This window comes from Ostrea edulis, chromosome 7, assembly GCF_947568905.1.
Source record: "Ostrea edulis chromosome 7, xbOstEdul1.1, whole genome shotgun sequence".
Taxonomy (NCBI): domain Eukaryota; kingdom Metazoa; phylum Mollusca; class Bivalvia; order Ostreida; family Ostreidae; genus Ostrea; species Ostrea edulis.
Window position 1 is genome coordinate 11,949,725 of NC_079170.1, and position 12,160 is coordinate 11,961,884.

The 12,160-nt window shown below is 34.5% G+C and overlaps 1 long non-coding RNA gene across 1 annotated transcript; it reads left to right on the forward strand.

The window, feature by feature from the left end:
• The first annotated feature begins 268 nt into the window (after positions 1 to 268).
• On the forward strand, positions 269 to 11,163 carry LOC130047809 (uncharacterized). The gene is made up of 3 exons (XR_008796624.1): positions 269 to 868; positions 4,890 to 5,070; positions 6,112 to 11,163. It is a non-coding gene; the product is annotated as an uncharacterized LOC130047809 (long non-coding RNA).
• The last annotated feature ends 997 nt before the right edge of the window (positions 11,164 to 12,160 follow it).

Sequence of the window (12,160 nt, forward strand, 5' to 3'; positions counted from 1 at the left end):
AAAAAAATTTAAAATTTATAACTAATTTTTTGGTTAATTCCATAAATATTATTCCTCTCTCTAGACACAATTCTGGGTAACCCCCTGCCTTTGGGGATATAAGCACATCATTTCTTTAAGAATGGGACAATGTCAGGAGAGCTTTTGTTATTTGTTATACTCTTAGTGTTGATGGCATCTATGAACAACAGGATAATGTTTTTAGATTATTATTTCTGATATCATATTTGTAAATTGTTTATGAGGGGTTGTTAAAGTTTTTGGACAAAAGGACACACTTATTAAAAATTCAAAGTTATGATAAGTAAAAAATATAGGAGATGTGTAACAAGATTGTAGATTTGAACATTTTAATTTTAATTAATTTTTATAAGTATTGATTTCAGATACATGTATGACATTCCATGCTTGATCGGGGAGGGGGGCTACAGTTAGATAATATTCTGGTCAGCACATTCGATAAACTACAGTTGTACATGGAACTCATTAAATCACTTCTTTTTCTTTCAGTGGTCTTCAACTTTTAATCTCCAAGAAGGAAATGTAATTAAAAGATGAATAAAGTATCCCTAAGAATACCAGAAGAAAGGCTGTGTTGAGAAAAACAGCCCTTCCTCAGTACCACAGAACTAGATGATAGCCCTTGTTACTTTATGCTTAATATGACACAGTATAGAAGATCTGATCATGAAGACGTTACACCATTGATACACTTGCCAACTGCCAAAACTACTTTCTGATAGCATGACGAGATTAGAAGATATGATGGTGTAGTCATGACACAAACTGCAAATCAAAGATTGTCTTCCCCAGAGGATGAACAGAGTGCTTCACATGGATAACATTTCCTTTTCGAGTTTTGAAATTAGTAAGTATACAAAATATTTTAGGCCACATAGTCATAAAATTATTTTTTAGATTTCCATCCTTACTTGGAAAAAAATGGGGCAGGTGGTGTATTTTTTATTTTTCAGAATATATATTTCCCGTTCATTATACTCGCATGTTGCTGTAGAGTGTAGATTACTTCATATTTTTTTTTACATTGTTTTCTTTGGACAGAAAATTTTCATACAGCAATATTATAATTGTTTTTAAGTGATTTTGAAGTACATTTTCATGTAACACTGAAGTTGAACATTCTTTTGCGCTTTTTGGAATAATAGTAATTTTTAGCTCACCTGAGCTGAAAGTTTAAATGAGCTTTTCCAATCCCCTGTTGTCCGTCTGTCTGTAAACTTTCACATTTCTGACTTCTTCTCAAGAACCACTGGGCCAATTTCAACCAAACTTGACAAAAAGCATCCTTTGTGAAGGGCTTTCAAGTTTGTTCAAATAAAGGGCCACACCCCCTTTCAAAGGGAAGATATAATTACAAAATTGCAAAAATAGGGTTGGGTCATTTAAAAATTTTCTCCTAAAGAACCACTGGGCCAGAAGAGCTGAAATTTACATGAAAGCTTCCTGACATAGTGTAGATTGAAGTTTGTTCAAATCATGACCCCCATAGGTAGGATGGGGCCACAATAGGGGATCAAATATTTTACATACAAATATAAAGGGAAAATCTTTAAAAATCATCTTCTCAAGAAACACTGGGCTAGGAAAGTACAAATTTACATAAAAACTTCCTGACATAGTGCAGATTCAGGTTTGTTAAAATCATGACCCCCTGGGGTAGAATGGGGCCATAAAAATCTTCTTCTCAAGAACCATTAGGCCAGAGCAGTTTACATAATTTACATGAAAGCTTCCTGACATACAGCTCTGTAGTGCAGATTCAAGTTTGTAAAAATAAAATTTCGAAAAGGTGTCGCTGTGTTTGGTGTAATTTTTGTTCGTTCTGCACAAACTTGCTCACTCAGCTTGACACAGCCTAGGTGTTCATATGTAAATTTTTTATTTTTCGTAACTTAAAATGTCGTGTAGCAATGGTGGCCAGATCAATTTTTCCTTCCAATGTTATAATAGGACTAGACATGGGTATCATTTTGCATACAATTTAAAGTATGTTTTTGCATATACACATTTTTCTAATGCCTGTACACATTGAATTATTAAACACCAGGCACGTCCTCCTATCCCCTTTACAAGCTATGTTTGTGTGGGGTTTTTTTGGAGTTAGATTTTAGGTAGGAGAAATCATGGCCCCGTGAGTAGGGTGGGCCACAATACTTAAATAGGGATCAAAGTTTTAGAAGCGAATATGTAGAACAAATCTTTAAATATGGGCCAAGGTGAATCAGGTGAACGATGTGGCCCATGGGCCTCTTGTTTGAATATGCAGTTTATGCAGGATCAGGATATGCCATTGCCGTATCCGCTAATTAATGAGTCATAATTACCATCATTGTACCACAAAGCAACAGTCACTGTACTGTAGTTCTTTTGCTTAACATTATTCAATTCAGTTTGCCATCATCTTCTTCTAGTCTAAGACACGCACACTCAATAATAAAAGTTCCAAACACAGAATTGGGAAATGGCATGGTATCGCATACTTTCACATTCAATAGCATCTCCATTAATCAATTTTAACAAGGCATACATGTGCAGTCACTTGACCAAATGCATATCACACTGCAACAGTCCTTCACAACTACCACATCTTTGGGTACCCTTATAATAGAAACATGTCAAATGTTATATAACCTCAACATGCCAAAATGTTAGGGTCAGTCATTGAAATGCTCTAAATGTTTGATATACAAGCCAAATATTTGTTCTCAACTTGTGGATAATTTTGAGAGGGGTGGGCGTGGATGATAATCTGTAAATATGAAATTCTATGTGGCCTTAAGTACAGTAAATATGAAAGCAGATCTTAGTATTTAACAATTTTGTTGATCCATAATTTATTACAGATTTTATATGATCTTATTTTGTATAATTAAAATCTTAGATGATATATGTAGAATACATGTAATTATATCATTTAGCAAAATGTAATGATTTGTAAACTATAGATACATATATATATGTAGTAAATTTGTGTAACAATTAATACACTCAACCCAAAAATGAATTTGCATATTTTGATTGATTTTTAGCTCACCTGAACCAAAGGTTCAAGTGAGCTTTTCTGATCACATTTTGTCTGTCGTCTGTCTCTCTGTCCGTCTGTAAACTTTTCACATTTTCGACTTCTTCTCCAGAACCACTGGGCCAATTTCAACCAACCTTGGCCAAAAGCATCGTTGGGTGAAGGGCTTTCAAGTTAGTTCAAATGAAGGGCCATGTCCCTTTCAAAGGGGAGATAATCACAAAAATAGGGTGGGGTCATTTAAAAATCTTCTTCTCAAGAACCACTGGGCCAGAAGAGCTGAAATTTACCTGAAAGCTTCCTGACATATTGCAGATTCAAGTTTGTTCAAATCATGGCCCCCGGGGGTAGGATGGGGCCACAAGGGGGGATCAAAGTTTTACATACAAATATATAGGGAAAAACTTTAAAATTTTCTTCTCAAGAACCACTGAGCCAGAAAAGCTGAGGCCAAAAATAAACATTGATTTGTTTGATGTACTCCGACCGACCAATCAAATTTGCTCCTACCCGACCATTTTTTCCAGCAATTTAAAACTTTTGGGGGGGGGTCCCTTGAAAAATACAAAATTCTCCTTATTCTAAAAGAAAATATTACAAATTTTCATGACGTTAAAAAAAAACAAAAAAAAACCTACCTACCGACCCACCTTGAAAAATGTGAGTCAGAGTACATCAAACAAAAATATTTTTAATGATGGCCTGAGATTTACATGAAAGCTTCCTGACATAATGCAGATTCAAGTTTGTTCAAATCATGGGCCTCGGGGGTTGGATGGGGCCACAGTAGGGGATCAAAGTTTTACATACAAATATATATGAAAAATCTTTAAACATCTTCTCAAGAACCACTGAGCCAGAAAAACTGATTTTTACATGAAAACTTTCTGACATAGTGCAGATTCAAGTTTGTTCAAATCATGGCCCCCGGGGGTAGGATGGGGCCACAATTGGGGGGGGGACCCCATCAGTAAGCACGCCCCCTACTTCCGGTGTAATGGCAGTAACTGCAAAAATGAAGGCCATTGTGTACAATACTTCATTATCATTTAATGTTGTTCACGTTCTTCTGACCCAGGGATCGAATATTTTCCTACAATTTACAGTGGATCAAAGAGAATTGTTTTATAGTTTTTTTCTTCTTTATGCATATATGACCCAGTATGTCTCTGCAGAGCACAGATCTACATCTGGCATTTTCTAATGGCTTGATGTTCACTATTTTTAGCGATCAATTAAGTTTTTTAAAATTAGTTTTTCTATCAAAATTAGCATAAATATAAATCTATAGCTAACCAGGGGTATGATGCATGTGACCCAAATTTGTCATTATGCAGGGGCCTATATCTATTCTACGAAGTATATTTGATGCGCATTAAAGTTTGAAAATTTTAATTCAAAATATGCATTAAAACCGCTGTTTGAACAAGGCATAAGTATCATTTTAAAGTTACATATGTACGTAAGTATCTTTGCTAGATATGAGTGGGTATAAGGATTGATAAACTAAGATTTTGAATTTTTAAAAAAGCTAACAGACAGATGAAAGAGCTTGATAAATACCATAATACAATCCATCATAACATGGGTGCATGAAAATCAGGTTCTAGAGCAGATATTAATATATTAGGTAGAACATTGATGATACGTCTTATCTGGTATATGTAAGTTGTAACACCCTCTACATTAATACTGTGCATTTTGACAAAATAGTATATGAAGTCCAGTGGTTCCATTGAATTTGAACATATGTTGAATAAATATATAGTTAGTAGTGGTAGGGAACAGGTATTGCTTGAATGTGTCTACTAGATTTCTTGTTAAATAACCTTCACTTTAATTTCAGTCAAACATAATTTTGCATCAAAGAGAAAAAGTGGCTTTGACATAACCTAGAAAATACAATATTCATTAAAAAGAGCATGGCACCAGGATAGCTACATGCCCATATTCCCAGCAAAATGAGCCAGTCCTAAAGAGAGTCCACTAGAGATGAAATAAAACGCATTAAAATGTGTTGAGAAAAGGTATATATATACAACATGTACAAGTTTTGATTTGCACCTTAAGAGCATATTGATAATTTGTATTTTGACAGCCTCCAACTGAAATACAGTGAAAATATTGCTGCAGTACTGTAATTATGTCTCCCCTCTTTCAGGGGAGACATATTGTTTTTGTACTTTCTGTCCATCTGCCACAAAATCTTGTGAACACTTCTCCTATATGGCTTATCGGATAGACTTTAAACTTTGTACAATGCTTCATTGCCATTTGTAGATGTGTATATTGGTGGGACGGAAGGATCCAATTATTTTCCTAAAAGTTAATAGTAGATCTTAGAAGGGTGGAGGATGTAAAATACCTTTTCAACACTTCTCCTCCTATATGGCTTATTGCATAGATTTGAAACTTTGTACAATGCTTCATTGCCATTGGTAGATGTGCATATTGTCGGGACAGGAGGGTCCAATTATTTTTCTAAAAGTTAATAGTAGATCTAAGAGGTGTGGAGGATGTTAAAATAGCTTGTGAATACTTCTCCTATACGGCTTATCCGATAGACTTGAAATTTTGTAGAATACTTCAATGCCATTTGCGATGTGCATATTGCAGGGACAAATCAAAGATCCAAATGTTGTCCCTAATATAGTGGATTGTAGGGGTGGAGGGTGTAAAATAGTTTGTGAACCCTTCTCCTATGTGGCTTAATTATTGGAGTTCATAATGTCTATGTTCCTGCTCATGCTTTATCTTCCATACCATGCCGTACATTAAGGGGTTGGAGGTTTCATTTGGAGCACTTCCAATTTGGGGAGCTGGGGATACATTTGTTTTTCATAAAAACAATCTGAAGTTATGATATATTTGTCATAAAATGTTTATGATATCTGTATCACTTTGAATCATTAAAAATGATAATTGATGTGTGAATTAATATTTACAGCTGATCATTTGATAAACACTTACTTTGTAGAAATAGAAATTATGATTTTTATCTAATTGTACATTTCTTGCTACCTTTTACGAAGACCTTTCACTAATCACTTCTCTAAATATTTTTGCAGATTTGTCAGAATGTTATGCATCATGATCAACAGAAAAGAACTTCACAGGTAGACCAAAGCTGACATGGGATGAGATCCTAAAACGAGACCTAGAGTTTAGAGGATTGGATAGGATCAATCCACTGGGTCGCCAAGTGTGGAAGTACAAACTTCAACCTCGACAGGACAGCCAGGCCTCACCCTTGCAAAAATATTAATTTGGCCTGGATAGTCAAAATGAGTGATGATGATATCAAGGTCTGACACTGTAAGCTCAGTAAGGGTAGATGCTGGCAATGGAGCTGTTAAGCAATACAACAAACAGGTTTAACATTGAACATGTTTATATACTTTTTTAGTTCACCTGAGCCAAAGGCTCAAATGAGCTTTTCTGATCACCTTTGCCTGTCGTCTATCTCTCTATAAACTTTTCACATTTTCATTTTCTTCTCCAGAGTGAACCACTGGGCCAGTTTCAATCAAACTTGGTATGCATCATTAATAGATAAAGGGTATGCAAAAATAGGGTGGGGTCATTTAAAAAACCTTTTCAAGAACCACTGAACCAGGAAAGTTGAATTCACATAAAAGGTTCCTGTTTTGTGCAAATCATGGTATCCGGGGGTAGGGTGAGGTCACAATCGAGGATCAAAGTTTTACATTCATATATAGTACAGATTCAAGTTTGTTAAAGGTCATGGCTCACAGGGGTAGAGTGGGGTCACAATAGGGGATCTAAGTTTTATATGTGAAATATATACAAGGAAAATCTTTTAAAATCTTCTCCTAAAAAACTAGATGCAGAACTAAACCCAAAATCGTAGCTCTTTGAGAAGATATTGGGGCAAGTCAGAGCGCTAGAGCTTCAGATGAGCCCCTTATTAAAAATCTTCAATTTACGGCACAGAAAAAAAGTGCATGGTTAAGTCCCTCTATCACTGCATTCCTGCATTGCTGTCTCGTGAATTTAATATTAAATAATTCCTAACATATTTTCCCACTATACTTGTTTCCAAGCATACTTTCAAATATTCCTTAAACCCACATATAACCTAAAAACTCACAGCTTCAAGTGATTTTCTTTGTTGATGTAGCCATGTTAGGTATACGTAGCCAGTCAATTTGAACCCCAGTTCATTTCCATACTCGTACTCATTTTGAAACATAATGTCTGTGTGAACTAATATCCCCACAAATATTTTTAGTGAAATATTTTGGATGAAATCATCCCAGTTGGGTTAAATACTTATTATTCAAAAACTGTAGGTTTGAATATTGAACTAATCTCACAGCTTTCTTAAGTTTGGTCCCCATCCACTCCAGTCTGTTTTTACGCTTAACTATTGAAATGGAGTGTAAGGGATCAGACTAGGCTTTAATAGCATTATCAATTTTCAAAAGCTTTAGAAAAATTATACAATTTTAGGTCACTTGAGTAAACTCAGATGACATATTGCTATTGGTCTGCGTCCGTTGTAGTCCGTCGATGTTAACAATTGAATATTTTTAACTAAATTCTATAACTGAAAAGTGAAGATAACGAACAGCGATCAATCTACGATTCGAATAACAGAATTCTTTTCAAATTTAGTATGAAGCACACACATTTACATTAAACCTTCCTGACATAGTGCATATTCAAGTTTGTTAAAATCATTTCCCGGGAGGTATGGTGTGGTAACAATAGGGGATCAAAGTTTTATATGCTGATATATTTAAAGGAAAAATCTTTAAAGATATCTCTTGAACTATTTAAGCTAGAGCTTTCATATCTTGTATATACAATTTTTATGGCAAAACAAATCTGACCTATTCAGTGTGTCCTGAACTACATTGTGTTAAAGGTAAAACTTATACGGTACCAATTTTGATGCACCAGATGCGCATTTCGACAAATAATGTCTCTTCAGTGGTTGGCGTGGGTTCGAATCCTGCTTGCACCGGTAAGTGAGAAAGTTTCCCAGTTTACTCTCGGAAGGTCAGTGGTCTCTTCCCAGGTACATTGTATCTGGGTTCTCTCTTCCACCAATAAAAACTGGGCACCACCAGATAACTGAAAAATTGTTGAGTGTGGCAGAAAACAGCTAAAACAATCAATCATATTATGTTATTTGACCTTGTGACCCTGAACTCTGAGTTTGACCTACTTTTAAGAAAGTATAACTTATTAAGTATATCCAGGACTATTTTAGATAGGGCTTTCATGTATTGTATATATATTACTTATGGCAAAGTCTTTCATATCATACCAAGACCTATGACTTCATACCTTGGTCTTATCCAGAACAGCAATATCATGCTTGTCATATCTTTGTGTTATATGATTTCATTTTAGTAATGTTGTGTTCTTTAGAGGCAGGTTTGGGTCACATTATTCATGAGAATAAAGATTGATAAAATAGCATTTAAAAATCAAAACAGCAGGGCCAAGGTGACTCAGGTGAGCGATGTGGCCCATGGGCCTTTTGTTGAGTTTGATATTTGTACAGATATCATTTGTATGAGAAATGGAACTCTTTTTTTTTCTTTTACAAATACATGTATTATCATATGGATCCATCTGTGTTGATTATTTAATCAAAGGACTACATTCAATGTATTAAATGCAAATTTATTGATATGTCTGTGGTTGAATTACTCATGTATGTATACATTTTTTTGGCACATGCAATTACATATATAATGTATATATATATACTAATTGTACATATAACATCTCCTGTAATATAATAAAATTTATGACTGAGAATAAAAGACCTGCTGTTTTCATTGCTACCATGGAACATTAAAAGATTAGAATAATTCAAATATCTTAATGAATTCTGTAATATATGAATTTGATATTTGTATACAATTGCCTCACTGGTGTTCAATGTGAACTTTGGTTTATCATTTCAGTTTGCTCTTTATATCAAATCAAAATTTAAGACAAATAAGGAATTATTTCCGAAATTAGTTAATATGGTACATTGTAGTAAAATAATCAAAAGTTTATTCATATGAGATAGCTAAATTCCACATGGATAACCAGTGACTGATTCTGAATTGTCAACATTTTCACCAAACAGTTTAGAAATTACCCCGGTACATACTATTGGGGGATTATAAAATTCCTTGAAAAGTGACATATTTTTAAATATCACCTTTTCAAGGAGAAAAATCCCTTTAAGTATATGAATCCTATGAAGAAATTAAAAGAGAGGTGGCTATAGGTATATGCGACCCACCTGATCTTTATTTTTCTGCAACATATTCAAGTGTGTTTTTATCACTTGTATGGTGAGATTCATTTGTGGCAAGAGCTGTTATGATGTCTCGAGTCAGAAAACACCAGAATCCACTAGGAATAGTTTTAGATCTATGGAGCGCCAAATTAACAAACTCAAATATTTGAAGATATCTTTAATTATTTGAAGATATTATCAATTCATTTCATGCACGCAACATTGCAATCAAAGATCTCTTCAAATAATTAATATCTTCAATTCTGCATTATTATATATTGCGAGCATGAATTGAATTATTGATATCATTATTTATTCTGCTGAATTGATGCACGCAATAATTTAATTGTTGCTCTCCTCAAATAAATTATAATTTAATGATACCAACAATAGAATTAATGCATGCTACAATTCAATTGAAGAGAGCAATAATTCATTAATGCTAACATCACTTAATGTGCACAATAATTGAATTATTGCTCTCTTCTATTGAATTAATGATATCATTAATTAAATTGATGCGTGGAATAATTATTTTAGAGAGATTATCTAATTGAGATATAATCTTCAATTCAAGATATCCACAATTGAATGATTTCTTTAATTGAATTGTTGCTCTTTAAAAAAAAAATGATGCGCGCATTAATTGCTTATGAAATAGCCTTCTATATATAATTAAAAAGATCCTCCATTGAATTAAAAGATATAATCAAGTCATTCATACAGAGCTCTAAATTAATTTTTGCGAGCAATATTTCCACCACATGGATGTGCGCATCAATTGAATTAATGAGAGCGATAATTGATTTGATGCGCGTATATTATTGGACTTCAATTTGAGCTTATGTAAAACATTAATAAGATTTTAAAAATCAACCTGGTGAATTGGTATTATAAAGGTCATGAGAGGACACGTCCAGTTTTTGAACAAAAACAGAAGGTAATATATTCCCTTGAATTTGCAATTGGTCATCTCTGTCCTCAGATCGGCAGGGAAAGGAGTGGGGGTCCAAATCACTTTTATGATGGAGATTATTTCTCATTCGAAGGCGCGAATTGCCGATGTTCAGGGAATGTTTTAAATATCTACTTGCCTTTCGAGACTGGACTAAGTTCATCAATAAAACTTACAAATATGTAACTTGAATTTTACCTTTCGTTATAATAGTTCAATTTATGCGCAATGTACCAGGTTCAATTGTCGGTGTGTTTCAGCCGTGGTTAATTAGGGGGGGGGGGGGTCCAACACGTAACACGTTTAGGGAAGGGCGTAATGAGTGCCAAATGCACGAAATCTCTAAACAAAAATATCTAAGATGAAGCAAAATCGTGATTTTTGGGGGTTCTCTATTACAATTTTGTCCTCATATTTCAAGGTGAGATGATAGTCAAAATTGACATAATGTGCATGTACATATCATAAACATGTAGATATTTTTGTAACAGTATATAAAGGAACCGGGAACAAATCCTGATTCTGAAGTTATGTTATATAAACTGGTGTTATAAACCGGATTTTCAAAGAATTTATGGTTTTTGCAACGTTTGATTAAAGTTTTCTGTAATGTCACATCTATGTAGTTACATATATAAACAGAATGTTCATGAAAATGTTCCCTTTTAGAGTGGAATTAAGATATTGCGTAACATTTCTTTACAAAGATATCTAATTTTTATTCATGTCAAAAGTCAACAAAAAACTTAAAGTGATACAAAGAATGTATATAATTATGAATACTTGTTTTAGATCCTTTAGGCACTGTATTACAGAATTTTGATTTTATTTATCATACTTTTTGGTCGAATTACTACAGAGTCTGGCCCGTACAGCATGCATTGGCAAACGAGGGAGTCTATAATCATAGAAGTATATATATATATATAATAATGATGATTATCATAAGTTATTATTACATTAAAAGTCATCATTATGGACACTACTACCCCTCCCCCCGACCGGTCGCGGTAGCTCAATGGTAGAGCGTTCGCTTCGTAACCGGGAGGTCGTGAGTTCAAGCATCGTTCATGCGTCAAACCTAAGACGTTAAAATTGGTAGTGTTAATTGCTCCTTCGCCAAACGCTCGACATATAGAAGTGAGAATCACGGATCTTTTGGATGTGACCATATAAACGTATATCCCTTGTCGTACATGTAGTAGGTGTTGGCACGATATTTCAAAGAACCCTCACTGCTACGACCCTGAACCCTATGGATACATTGGATAGGTCTAAATTCGTGGTACTCCGCTTAAAGCTGGTTACGTCTCAATATGAATAAAATATTCTCGACGGGACGTAAAATATATAATCAATCATCCAATCAATACTACCCCCCCCCTTTTTTTTATTTTCTTGCGGCGATAATTTCAACGAAATGTGTGGATTCTCTGTCTATCCCATTCCAATTTCGATTTATATCATCGTTTCACGCTTTTTTGTAAGCTTTAGAGATTTGGCCTTATTTATTTAGCGTGGTGAGAATGATTGTTTGGATGTTTCAGAGTGTTTGGTTGCCCGTGTGTATCAGAGTGTTTAACTGGCTGCGTGTATCAGAGTATTTAATTGGCCATGTGCGTCAGAGTGTTCAATTACACGTGTGTGGCAGAGTGTTCATCTGCCCGTGTGTGCCAGAGTGTTCAATTGCCTGTGTGTAAAGGAAAGTGTTCAATTGCCTGTGTGTAAAGGAAAGTATTCAATTGCCTGTGTGTAAAGGAAAGTGTTCAATTGGCCGTGTGTAAAGGAAAGTGTTCAATTGGCCGTGTGTAAAGGAAAGTGTTCAATTGCCCGTGTGTAAAGGAAAGTGTTCAATTGCCCGTGTGTAAAGGAAAGTGTTCAATTGACCGTG